The following is a 14726-nucleotide window of genomic DNA, read 5'->3' on the forward strand; positions in this document are numbered from 1 at the left end:
CACAGCATATCTCGTATCTTGGGGGTAGACGGGAACATTGGTCACAGTCTGTCTCCATATGTCCTAACTTGCTGCTTGGTGCAGAGAGGGCCACTGAAAGCTCAAAATGTTTTATTCAAAATGACGTGGCTTGAAAACCGAGAGGATTTTATTCAGACATGCCATCGTGAAAGACTCCAAGAACACTGAGTTCATGTGTTAAACATTTGACATTAAACCAAGAAAAAATTTAGCAAAGGTTTAAATTTTTTAAAATTTGTTGGTAGTCACTAACTGCTCTCATTAGCAAAACAACAGAAGAGTATGTCTAGGTAATTTATGCTCCATTTTAAGCAAAAGTTACTTTTTCACACATCTCATTGTTTATGACTAATATCTCCTGAACTATATGTCACACATTCAGCTGTATCTGCAGATACCATGTGCAAAATGTGTTGTCAATAGAATCGTCATAAAGAAATAATAAATTAACACATTGGGCTTGATGCTGAAGTTTCATTACATGAACAGTGAAAATGTAGTAAGTGATAAACTTTTTTCCTTTCATCATCTCACAGAGGATGTCAGGGAATAAAGGTTTGAAATTGTGTGTAAAGTTTGTTCAAAGTCACTAGTTCCTCTCATTCTTGAATACAGGATGAATATACAATTTGCACACTGCAACTTATGCTGTCTCAAGATGAACACACAGTTTATAACTGTAATGCTTTATCTTACTGTGTTAAACCTTTTTATATTAAAGATTATACCTCTTAATGAGTAGATATGACAAAATTTTAAAATTTTAAATTTCATCAATAATTATATGAAATACTAAAAACAAAATTTTTGTTACGCCTGTCTATATATGTCTATACATGTATTGCTACCTGGATAAATATAGTATTGGAATAAGAGGCCATTACCTGTCTTAGGTGCAAGCTGGAGACACGAAATATAAACAAAACTAGCTACATTAATGTCAGATTCATATTTTTCTGAGTTTATGGGTTGATTGGTGATGTACTGATGATTTCACGCTTAGGGCTGGGTGTGGTGGTAGGAATGGGAGACATGTAAAGCATAACTCTGTAGCACTGGGAAACATCGACCACACTTAGTACGTTCTCATACCACTTGCCATCTAGAAAAAGACCCTCATTTACTCCAGGCAAACTGCTGTCCTCCAAATCATTGCCAGTGATGCAAACACAGAAATAAAATTTCTAGTAATGGAAACTGCTGTGCTTCGCAGGGCAGCAGAGGGTCAGTCAATATTAGTATTACTGTTTCTTGACTTCCTATAATTCTTACACTTTGTTGATTTGCTACTGTTCTGCTGCTTATATTATATGACCAAAAAATCTCACTTCTCCTCTGCTCTTATCTTATTTTCTGAGGCTGCTGCTACTTTCCTTTAAGATGTAACAAACAAAAAATACAATTCTCAATAAGGTATGCCACACAAATACATCATAAACTTCAATTTAGTTTGAACAAAACCAGTTACAAATGCGAGAGCACTTCTGGCTCGCATCCACTAGATACAATTGTTACCAGACAAGAGCAAGTGCTAAAAATCTTGATTCATTTAGTGGCAAGCAAAAATGAGTCAAGAGATGTATTTTGCTGGATTGAGCATCTAACTGAAAGCAAAAATGGGCAAGAACAAAAAAAATAATAAAGGATAAAGCTACTTTACAACCGTTAAACCTTGTTTATGGGCCAACTGGAGGGATCCTTCCACTCCATTTAATGCCTAAAACCCAGTGTCTAGTTCAGATTCATTGATGACATTTTCATGAGCTGGACTTGTGATAAGCACATTCTTTGCTCATTCCTTAAAAAAAAAAAAAAAAAAAACCACCAACTCTCACACACATACACGACGAATGGAAAGACAATAAATTTTCGCCATTCATATGGCAAAAGTTCAGTATCTGGCATGATATTTTAGTTTATTACTTCTTGATTATTAACTCTATCCACAACACATTTTGCAGACAGGATGCACATATACCACTGAATGTAGCTGAAAAACTATATCATTGTAGGATATGAAATTCACGAGATAGGATGTCATAAGTGAGATGCTTAAAGAATTGGCTTTCACTTCTGCCTTACTTCTGGTCTTCCATTCTAATTGTTCATTCTTGGCAATTGTACATACTGTATGTTATCAAACTGTTCAGCATTTAAGAGATTGTCAGTTCCTTATTTTCCTATCCTTTCATATATTATTCTGCTCGGCAGCTGAGATCCACTAGGTGTCAAGCCAATTGTGGGACGATTTTTGCATTTCTATGCACTTGCTATTTTGGAATTGCATGGATGATATTCTTTCAAAAGTCTGATGCTATTTCTCCAGTCTCATAGGTCTTACAAACTAACTTGAATAACTATTTGGTTGTCACTTCCCCCGATAGGTTTGGAAATTTTGCAGGGATTTCATCTATCCAATTTGCCCTATTTAGCAGCAGGGTTTTCAAAGCTCTGTTGTACTCTGAATCTAACACCATCTACATCCATATTTTTCTCTGTTACATTAGCACACAGTTCCTCCCAACTTGTACAAATCCTCAATGTGCCCTTTCCACCTATCTGTTCTCTTCTTTGTGTTTAACGGTGGAATACCTACAGCACTCTGTGATGACATCTTTACTTTTAAATTTTCGGCATTTCACTTGAATCTTTACATATATGTAGGTTCTACAGCTCCTCCTAAACTACTGGATCAATCTGAACCAAACTTGTTACACATATTATTTACAGTCTGGAAAGAAGTGCTGTGACGTAAAAAAGACCTATATATCAACGGGTTGGGGGTGAGAGTGAAAAAGAAGTGTAGCCCACAACATGCAAATACTCAGACTTTATTCCTACAGTATTCGAGAAAGAGAGCACTTAGCTCCTTGCAACAAACTTAACACATAATTTCAAACCTTCAAGAAACTTTTTGTTGATGATATGATGATATTCCCCCCCCCCCCCCCCCCCCCCCGCCTCCCCATCTTCCCCCCAACACACACAAGGATGAAAGAGAAAAAGTTTATCGCTTACTGCATTTTTGCTGTTTCTTTAGAACTGCCACATGTCATGATGTTTTAATTTATCACTTCCTTACTATCAATTCTATTACCTACATATTTCACAGACTGTATCCACATTCGGGAGGACGACGGTTCAATCCCGTCTCCGGTCATCCTGATTTAGGTTTTCCGTGATTTCCCTAAATCGTTTCAGGCAAATGCCGGGATGGTTCCTTTGAAAGGGCAAGGCCGATTTCTTTCCCAATCCTTCCCTAACCCGAGCTTGCGCTCCGTCTCTAATGACCTCGTTGTCGACGGGACGTTAAACACTAACCACCACCACCACTGTATCCACACATACTGCTGAATGTACTTGTAAAATTATATCGCTGTATGACACACAGTTCAGGAGATATGAAGTCATAAACATTAAACTGTGTGAAAACAAAACTACAAGGCGAAATTCACTAGGGATACATGTGAAATATATGGGACATGTGAATACACAAGTGAAGCTGCAGGTAAAATGCTGCTCCTAAACCCCTGGATGAATTTCAACCAAACTTGGTACATACGTTAGTTAATATTGGGCAAAAAATGGCGACAGTGAAGGAGGGAGGGAGGGAGGGAGTGGAGATGGACACAGATAGCAGATAGGTGTGAGGAGGAGACAGAGGGAGGAGGGATGAGTCAATAAAAGACTGGAATAAATACATGCCTGGCAATGCCCAATACTCGGCTAGTTTTTTTATATGTTGAATCTGTCCACCTACAGTGGATTCTTTTTTCTAGTTGGTAAGTGTTATAGATACAAATCCAAAGATCTGGGTCAGATCCCCAGTCAGTTCTAAGATTTTTCTATCCCTTATTGCTTCTTTTGCCTTTGACAATGTGAAAATTCCTACAATGTACCACAGTTCAAAGTCCACATCATATTGAAGTTATGGATGTAATTTTTTGTCTTATGATCTGGGGGCGGTACAGGTTTAATTATGGAGCAGGTTTATTTGGAGAGGGGGATCCTTAAGAGGTAAGCCACTCAACCTTTGTTTACAAAGTTTATCTACACAGCAAATGACTACAACACAACATTTGTATACGTTGGTACTTTGGCAGATACTTTGGTTAATAACACATTCACTTCAGAATTATAAACAGCAGTCAATTTTAGAAACACGGCAGACTTTCGCTGAAACAGTAACACATACGCAGTGGGCTTCTGCCTGTTAAAATAACTAGATATAAACAGGGTTCTAACCCACTAAATATTTAACCAACTAGAGTTACAAAATAGACTGGCATCACCCCCACAAACGATTTTAATAACATTTGTGGGCTTCTGCCCTCAGCAAAACTGAGAACTATATCTCTAATTTATATCACCCACTTAAATCTGAGCAAAATTCTTTAAAGAAAGTAATGGGCTTGTGTCCAAAACAGTTAAGCACACAGCAGGCTTCTTCCCCTTAAAACAATAGTGAACTTAAACTATAATTTAAGCTTTAAACAATTAAGGTTCTAAAACTTCTAAGGGTTCAGTAAAGGTAATTTTTAAAAGAGCATCAAACCAGAGTTTACAACACAGAGCTGTTAACAACACTTTACACATTTACAGTAAAATAAAGTGTCTGGGTGCCACTGCTAATGAACACTCAGCATTCTTCCTCAAAACACTGCAAGGCAGTGAGCCTTTATCAGAGGCTTGCAAATTGAGTCCTCTAAGGAAACCGGATGTAAAAATACAGAATTCACAAAGCAATAACACCTCTAATCAATACAGCCAATAAACTTTACGCAGACATGTTAACACAGAGAAAAAAGTATGTTCCTCAAATTGGCATGTGCTCAGTTTCACTGGGCCAGTGTCAATATTTTCAGGCTGCCTTTGGGCTCAAGTGCCATTGAGCCCATCCCTTGTGCCAAATAATCTCTACAGTACACAATAACGAGTGGGCTTCTAAAACAGAGATAGAAGTAGAATCAGTTTATACATTAAGACAGTCATATACACCTCAAATGACTTCTAAAAATAAGCATAAGCTGATAACCAAAAAAGATCTCAAATTATGACAATTATTGAACAGTCACTTTTCTTTCTGACATCTAGAAAACCTCACATCTCAGGAAAGTTTACAGATGACTGTTACGCAGAGCAGTCTGGACTAACATTTGCAAGAAAAGCAATGTTTTTTCCCCATTAGAATTCAAACCTGAGGCGCACCAGGACCAATAAAACACAACTTCACTGCACTGAGGAAAGTCTATCCTTGGGAGAACCAGGTGAATGCTCACTGTCAATTTAACAGCAGGACAAAAACTCATGAGCACAGCTTTGGCACAGCAACAGCACCTCAGGCCATGGCCAGTAAGTCACACCATCACTTGCTGTCTCTCTGTTCTGCACATGCACCCTGTTTAACACTTCCCTTTGGCCTTGGTACGCACCCTCTATCCCAGAGAAGGAAATGAATATCTTTGCACCAAGGCTTGACTGCAGAGAGGAACCAACAGATACACATCATGTAAGCCAGTTTGAAAGATGGAGGAAAAAGAAAGGTAAGCATTTACCACCTTCCACAGGACTATGTCTAGTAAAGCACTAAGGTGTTCAAACCATTGTATGAATTGAGGACAACTTTACTTACTTAAAGTGAAGATAATAAGAGGTAAGAATGAAATAAGAAGAGAAAATAATGGAGAATCGGTGCTAGAAGATTAGAAAGAAGGCCGAGGTAAGAAGATGGAGATTAGGAGAGGCTGAGGTCAAGATGATTGTGGAGCTTTTGGAGTCAAAATCCTTGTCACCCACCCATGCTTCCTTATGCAAGTTCCTCTCTGTTTCTTACACTCTGTTTGTTTGTATTTTTATCAGCTGGATTCCTCATTCATGCTACCTTCCCTCTCAGAGTGTGAATATTGATCCTTGCCTTTAGGATGCAGCACGTGGGTATCCACATCCAATGCTATGTTTTATTTCTCCTGAAATTATTTTCCAAATTTTGTTTATCTCCAATAAAACCACGGACATAGTGTGTGGTACGGACATAAAAATCCATAAACAAGACTAATTCAACTTAACTTAATTACTCAGTACATTCTTTTAACAATTGCACACAAGGCAATATAATTTTCAATATGGTGCATATTCATGAAAACGAGGGGATTCAGCTAAAGAAGAAAACTAGTGTCCATTTATTTTTCTAAATTTATAACCAGCAATGTTTTCTGTAACACAAAATTCTATTTTTTCTTATAGCTCATCCAAAAAATTTAAATCCGACAAAGCCATTTTTAAAGCCTTTCGTAGTTCTTAGAATACCAGTTCCTACACAATTCTTTATAAGACCCATACCTACTGTGAAAGAGTCAGTCTGTGGTGACTTTGTAATATAATAACACCTATATCTGCCTATTTGGAAAATTTACTGCAGCCAGTCCAGTGGATACATTAAAACAGGGGTTCCCAGACAGTGTTACACACGACATTAGTGGTACGCAAAAAGACATTTAAGGTGGTATGCATACGACTAGACAAAACACACACTGATACAAGTAAAGTTATCCCTTTATGTTACTCTATTTTTAAAGTACAATGATAGTGAGGAAACTGATTGATAAAGGCAACACCAGTGTAACATTGAAGACAATGGATTTATTATAGAATGTTTGTTCTGAACTGCACACAGGAAGGTCAGACTATACCATCCTCAAAGCATCCTTAAGTAAAGTAGTCATCGCTGCCTCAACCAGGAACGATTCATCTCATTTTGATGATGCCAGTATTTTTATAGTGTCTCGTTGGTGTATTATCAAACATCTGTGCCACACTGCAGCTGCTACCAACTTAATGCATTGTACCAATGAGTTGCACTGCAGTAATCATTACACAGTGAACAGTTTATTTTTGTTGCTGTTGCTTTGTTGGGTGTTAAGTTACACTCCATTTTCTCTGTATTTATTTACTGCAATACATATTCCATAGGTCCTTTTTTGCATGGTAATGCATGGATGTGGAATGAGTCAAAACATTTAATTTATTAGTATGTTTGTATCATCAAGGACCACAAACAATGATTAAGAATACAAATTAGAAAATAATAATAAAAAGCACAATCAATAAGTTCTAATTACACTCACAAAGAGAGGTTAAGATACAATTTTCAGTTATTGTTTAAACAATTGTTTATAAAGTAAATAAGACCATCCTGTTCATTTACAGAACACAAATTAATGTAATTAAAGTAACAAGATACATTAAAGCAAGAATACACAGAAATACTTGGAAAATAATTGTATCTATCTCTGCTAAAGAATTCATCTAGAGAACAAAAACTTTTTCTTCAAGCAAGAACTCCTTTAATTTACTTTTAAACAGTATATTATTACCTTGTAGTCAACTAATATTACTGGGAAGGGCACTGAATATTTCTGTGCTTGTGTATTTTACACCTGTTTGCACCAGAGACAATTTTTTCACATTACACTGTGTGTTCCATTTCCTTCTTGTATTGTGACAATGGCATGACTCATTTGTTTCAGTCTGAGAAGGAATGTGAAGCATGAGTTTCATGATTGAAAAGATATATTGTAAAATACTGGTTAGTATCCATATTCGTTGAAAAAGATTACAGCATGAGGTTCTTGGAAGCACGCCACACAAAATTCATACAGCCTTTTTTCTGACTTGCAAAGACATTTTTCGACAGCAGTGAACTGCCCCAGAAGATTATTTCAGAACACACAAGTGAATGGGAGTAACCAAAGTAGTCAGATTTTGAGACACTAATGTCTCCGATTTTGGCGGTTATCCAGATGGAAAATGTTACTGAACTAAGCCTTTCAGGGTTTGATGAATGTGTTGTTCCCAGTTAAGCCTGTTATTTATATGGCTACCTAAGAATTTCAAACAATATACCTTCTTATCTGCTGCCTCTCATGTACAGTGTTTATGTCCTGTGGGTTTTTGTAATCAAAATGGAAACGAATGTAATTGGTCTTGCTGAGGTTTATTGATAGAGAATTTCCCATGAACTAGTTCAGAACATCATAAGTAATTGGTTGGCATTTAACTCTGGATCAGTGGATGTTTCACTATCACAATATTTGTGTCATCTGCAAACATTGTAAAGTTGCTTGCTTTGTTTGAGGATGGAGGTAGGTCATCAATACTCATATATACGAGAAACAGCAGGGAACCAAAGACAGAACCTTGTGGAACTTCATAATGTAATATTCCCCAGTTGGAATTACCCCTCCTGCCTGCATGTTGTTACCATCTAACACTGTTTTCTGTTGTCTGCCCTGTAGGTAGGATTTGAGCCAGTTGCCCATTTGTCCTCAGAGTACGTAGTGGCTTGCTTTTTCTATAAGTATTCTTTGATCGACATGGATGAAGGCCTTAGAGAGGTCACAAAATATGCTAGCAGGCAATGTCTTCCTGTCAAGGCATTCCAAAACATTACTGGCAAGTGAAAATATAGCTTCATTTGTGGAGATACCTTCTCTGAATCCAAAGTGGTTTTTATTCATTATTGCAAAGTTTTTTAGGTGATTGACTACTCTGGCATATATTAATTTTTCGAGGACTTTACAAAATGCAGTCAAAAGGGAGAGAGGATGATAGCTTGTAACATCTGAGGCATCATCTTTCTCGTAGAACGGCTTCACAACAGCATACTTCACCCTGTCAGGGAAGATACCTTGTTTGAGAGAGATATTGAATACATGAGCTAGGACTTCACTGAACTGATTACAGTAGGCTTTTAGCAGTTTGCTGAAAATGTTGTCCGCCAGCTGAATTTTCACTTCTTAAAGAAATCACAGTTTTTTCCTACTCCCTGCATCGTCATAGGGGCTATACCTATTTGCTAAAAGGAATTTGGGAAATGGGCCTTCAGTATTTTTAAGGCCTTTTTTTAAGGAGACACTGTGTTCTATTTTCTCAGTTAACACTTAAAAAATGCTCATTTTAGCTGCAATCACTCGATTTTGTATTTGCCTATTTTCATCATTCAGAATAATGTTTTGGGTCATACTGGGGCAATTTGCACCAGTCTCACTCATCACTTTCCATACAGTTACAAATTTATTAATTTTGGAGCACAGATACAAACTTTTTCACTTCTGAATAACATTAGTAACTATTTGATAATATATTTTTATAGTGATTAAAGTGGTTGGCGCTGTCTGAATTTTTTGAAGTGATGTACAGTTCTCGATTCCTTTTGCATGAATTCTTGATACCAGTGGTTATCCAGGGCCTTTGGGTGGAGTGGTGGGGGTGGGGGGTGGGAGGTGGGGGCTTTGGTTAGGGTCTACATATGGTCTTTTTGGAAGGTACTTTAAAACATCAGTGTCACTTCAGCATTAAGATTATACTTGAAACTGGCATTACATAAATTATACACAGATATCCAGTCTACTTCTTGAATATGTGATTAAATTCTGGAGAGTTTCATCATTAATTATCCTAGCTATTTTCCAGTGGAGGCCACTTTCATTTTCACAGAGTGTCTTTGTCCATACTGGTCAGAGAGATCATTCAGGACTTTCCTGGTAGTTGTATCACCTATTTTGGCCTGATCTATAAATATGTCATTAGTGCGCTTGTATCTGAAGTTATTCCAGTAGGGAAACCACCTACAGATGCAAGATTGTAAGTGGACATCAAATTTTCTAAGTCTGATCTGTCTCTGGAATTTGTTAGAAAGTTTACATTGACCAATCTTTCCTGCATTTGAATATGTATATTAGGAGAGCATCTAACTACTTCAGAAAGAGACTTAAGTTCTCTGAAGGTGTTCTGTATAGTGTTACCACACTTACAAATGTTCTAAACATAATTCTGCAAATGAATTGCTCTACATGTGACATTATTTTCAAGTAAATGGGGACACCACCTCTTTTTTTTTATATTTTCTAGAGAGTGATGTTGCTATGTAAGAATTATTTATCACAAGTTTTTCTGTACCAGAAGTAACGTGGCACTCACTAAAGCACAGAACATGGACATAATCTGTATCTTGTGGCTCACAGATATCTTTCACTACCCATTTCCCCAAGCTGGTCTGTTTCCACACACTGAAAGATTGGGACGACACAGTTTTATCTTATTTTTTCACCAGTCTATTGTCCAACATACTGTTCTTCACCTCTGTGGGAGTTGTCACTCAACCTTCTGCCCCCCCCCCCTCTTCCCCCCCCCCCCCTCAGGGTTAGTTAAAAAGTGATCAAGCTATAGCGGAACACCCAACTTTCTAAAAACATCAAGTGACACGCAGTGACGAAAAGTCTGAGAAGCCCTACATTAAATGAGAAAAGTGTACCAAGCTCATCACATGCTGCTTTTTACCCAATAATTCAGTTACAATTTTTGATAATTACTTTTGATGTGAACTTATAGATGATACCAATGACTGTGTCAACCTCTAACAATGACCTATCATGACAGTGTTGTTCAATGAGAACAAAGCTTACTGTCTACTTGTAACATTAATGATTCTATGTAAGTTGAAGAAAAGTGTGATAACCTGTCTAAACTGTTGCTGTTGTCTTGTGTGATCTATTAAGTAACTATGTTCACTGTGTACTTGTCACACTTATTGTTTAACATCAAAGTTGATGTTAAGTTACTGCTTCCGACTGCAACTACAGAACTACTGCTGAGACTAGTATGCAGCTGTACCAAATTGAAGTTTGTGAGACCCATACTAGCCATAAACAGTAATTCAGATAATATCAAAATAATATTAAAGTGTTTGAACTCTAAGTTTGTACATGCGTTACATTACTGACAACAACCTATTTTCACCACCAAAATTTCAGCCAATTTTCAACAACAGCACCAGCTACCAAGGACATATATGCACATAACACCTTCACTTGCCTCTGGAATATATTTATTTGAGCTTATTTTCTGCCTTCTTTCAGTTATGATACAGCATCAGAAGTTTGCATGCAGTTACTGTCCGAAATTTGGCAGAACTTTTTATGCGCAAATTTAAAACTTCATACTATCTTAAGTTGGATAGTTAGCTTGTCCCTTCAAACATTACTCAAATTTAAATTTGCCATGAATGAATCTTGTATACACAGTAAAAACAAATACTAACCCAAGATACTTTGTCAGACCTGCTGCAACTGAAACAATAAACTCTCTGATATTGCCTCCAACTGCTGGATACTTGCGTAGAGAGGTTAATATGCATTATGAACAGACTTCAGCAGACTTTTTGTTATTCCTTAATAACCATTAATTTTAAGATTTGCAATTTTTATTGTTCAATAAGAGCATTTGAAGAAAATATTAGATTGGTAAGTTTAATATAGAATAAATTATTACTTATTGTATCATTCAGAAGAAAATCATCTAGATTACACAGAACTCTTACATAATATGTACCAAAATCAATAGTAACTTACTTCTGCATCCATAAGTACTAGATTTAGCAAACCATATTGATCATTTTGCAGTATAACGCTATTTTCAAGCTGCTGTAATGCAATTGCCTTCTCCTGTAGCAGCTGCCTAAAAGACAAACACATTTTTGTACAACACATTAGTCGAGAGAACATACAGGCCATCTCAAATCTTTTGAGTCACATTAAAACAGGTTATAGTGGCTCCACAACTGATTCTATTGAGATAGGGAACAAACGGTCAGAAATGCATTTTTATTGTCTTACGCACATACACAGTATACATCCCGTAGCAACAACGTAGCGCATAGTAGTTGTTCAAAGTGACAACTGCCAGTCTCAATTAATGTATTGCATTTATGCTGCACTCTTGTAAAGATTCTGGGTGTCAGGTACACTGGAACAGGCAGCAGGTGACAAACAGCATACACCCCTGACGACCAGACAGACATACTGCACACAACTTAGCTCATAACATGTGTATCATATGTTAACCACATGCATCACACCAGTGCATTAACCTGTGATGCGCGCGCGCGCGCGCCCACACACACACACACACACACACACACACACACACACACACAAAACACTAATAAGTAAAAACTTAAAAGTGACTATATGTTACGTCCAATCGAAGGAAGGAAAGCGAGGTAAGAACAAAGACTTCCCCTTGGAGAAAGGTCCACAGAATACGCGGTCGAGACAGCAGAGGGCCCTAGGCAAATATTATGTCCTTCACCACTTTGGTACAACAGATAAAAAGTAAAACACAATCAACAGCCCGCACCTCGTCTACTAAAACAACCAATAACTCAGATGGTAAACATACACTGAAATGCAAGCAGTTAAAAAAGGGGCATTGGGTCAGGAAATGGTGAACCGTTGAAAGTCGATGACAATGAGAACAAAGAAGTGGAGTATCACCATGTAAAAAATGATGGTGGTTAAAATGACAGTGCCCAATATGCAACCCAGCAGAAACAATTTCTCATGACGAGAGGATGTCGCCAAGCTGTTGGGAGAGGTTTAACTGCCCAGAGTTTGTTCTACATCTACATCTACATTTATACTCCGCAAGCCACCAAACGGTGTGTGGCGGACGGCACTTTATGTGCCACTGTCATTACCCCCCTTTTCTGTTCCAGTCGCGTATGGTTCGCAGGAAGAACGACTGTCTGAAAGCCTCTGTGCGCGATCGAATCTCTCTAATTTTACATTCGTGATCTCCTCGGGAGGTATAAGTAGGGGGAAGCAATATATTCGATACCTCATCCAGAAATGCACCCTCTCGAAACCTGGCGAGCAATCTACACTGCGATGCAGAGCGCCTCTCTTGCAGAGTCTGCCAGTTGAGTTTGCTAAACATCTCCGTAACGCTATCATGGTTACCAAATAACCCTGTGACGAAACGCGCCGCTCTTCTTTGGATCTTCTCTATCTCCTCCGTCAACCCGATCTGGTACGGATTCCACACTGATAAGCAATACTCAAGTATAGATCGAACGAGTGTTTTGTAAGCCACCTTCTTTGCTGATGGACTACATTTTCTAAGGACTCTCCCAATGAATCTCAACCTGGTACCCACCTTACCAACAATTAATTTTATGTGATCATTCCACTTCAAATCGTTCCGCACGCATACTCCCAGATATTTTACAGAAGTAACTGCTACCAGTGCTTGTTCCGCTATCATATAATCATACAATAAAGGATCCTTCTTTCTATGTATTCGCAATACATTACATTTATCTACGTTAAGGGTCAGTTGCCACTCCCTGCACCAAGTGCCAATCTGCTGCAGATCTTCCTGCATTTCGCTACAATTTTCTAATGCTGCAACTTCTCTGTATACTACAGCATCATCCGCAAAAAGCCGCATGGAACTTCTGACACTATAGAATAGTGAATAGAAGACCAGTGATGATGCCAATGTGGCACCATCTGCTGACAGACTGCAACACAGAGATCATCAAAAGAAATGTAGGTGCTAGCAGGCAGGTTGAGGTAGGAGGACTGCAGCCTTGGCAGAAGTGTCAGCAGTCTCATTTCCTGTCAGACCAATGTGACCAGGAACAACATGAACATCTTTGTGGTTCCCTCAACAGAGAACATGAGGCAGCTTTCTTGGACCTTATGCACTAACTGTGTACAGCACACAGAGGCTCTCAAGGGCACCAACAGAATTGGAGCAGATGATACAATTAAAAAGCCTGTGTTGCCAGATGTATTGGGTGGCTTGATAGAGGGTGAAGAGTTCTGCTGTAAAAATCAAGCAGTGTTCTGAAACCCGATGCCAAAAGTGGTTGGTGCCAATGACGAATGCACACCCAACATCACGGTCAGTCTTAGAGCCATCAGTGTACACAATGGTACTACCACTAAGTTGGATGCGAAGATCAAGAAACTTACAGTGACAGAACCAATCCAGAGTAGTGTCCGTGGGAAGTGAATGAAGTCCAAGATGAACGTAGGCTGCTGCACGAAGCCAGGGGTAACAGAGAAGAAGGGCACACCCCACACTGGTGGTCAAGAGAGTCATTGAAAAAAGGGGCACAGGGTGGGTCGCCACGTATGGAAGACAAATGGCATGTGTATCTGCTTAGGAAGACATCACACTTATATGACAGTGGTAGTTTGGCAGCTTCTGCATCGACACTCTCAATTGGGCTAGTGTAAACAGGTATCAGTGGCTAAACATATTCCACAATGGTGAATTGTGTTAAGAAGGTGTAAGATGGATGGACGTGTAGAGGAATGAATGAAGCTCCTATAGCCTAGTGTCGAACAGACAAGGGATTGGTATAAATGGAAGAGGGTGGGCTGATCCACTCCCCAGGAAGTACTGCTTAGGACAAGTAGCACACTGAGGAACCCGATACAGCGTGTGGCCAGGTCAGACATGTGAAGGACCCAGAAAGTTTTCCATTAAGTATGAGCCCAAGAATTTCATAGTTTCAGCGAACGGAAGAGCAACATGCTCAATATGTAAAGCAGTGGAAGAAACCCATTGCACCACTAGAAATTCAAGTGAACAGTTTTGTTAGTGGAAATGTGAAAGCCGCTGTCATTGCACCACAAATAATGAGGGTCAAGACATCACCGAAGATGCCACTCAAGGAGCCCAAGTCCATGGAGAACTGCGACAGATAGCAAATTCATCAAAGAAAAAGGAGCTGGAGATTCCTGGCAGGTGACAGTCCATAACAGGGTTAATGGCAATAGCAAAGAGGATGATGCTCAGGACGGAGCCTTGAGGTACCCTTTTCTTGTGGATAAAGGTGTCCAACAAGGCCAAAC

At 38.6% G+C, this 14726-nt stretch overlaps 1 protein-coding gene across 2 annotated transcripts in view; it reads right to left on the bottom strand.

Moving 5' to 3' along the window:
* LOC126425328 (speckle targeted PIP5K1A-regulated poly(A) polymerase-like) overlaps window positions 1–14726 on the bottom strand; it is a 231286-nt gene that overhangs the window by 46771 nt on the left and 169789 nt on the right. For both annotated transcript variants that reach the window (XM_050088312.1, XM_050088313.1), the window contains exon 11: window positions 11430–11535. The gene's annotated coding sequence lies outside the window, so the exon portion shown is untranslated. The remainder of the gene's footprint in view (window positions 1–11429; window positions 11536–14726) is intronic.

The sequence above is a fragment of the Schistocerca serialis genome, chromosome 10 (assembly GCF_023864345.2).
Source record: "Schistocerca serialis cubense isolate TAMUIC-IGC-003099 chromosome 10, iqSchSeri2.2, whole genome shotgun sequence".
Classification (NCBI taxonomy): Eukaryota; Metazoa; Arthropoda; class Insecta; order Orthoptera; family Acrididae; genus Schistocerca; species Schistocerca serialis.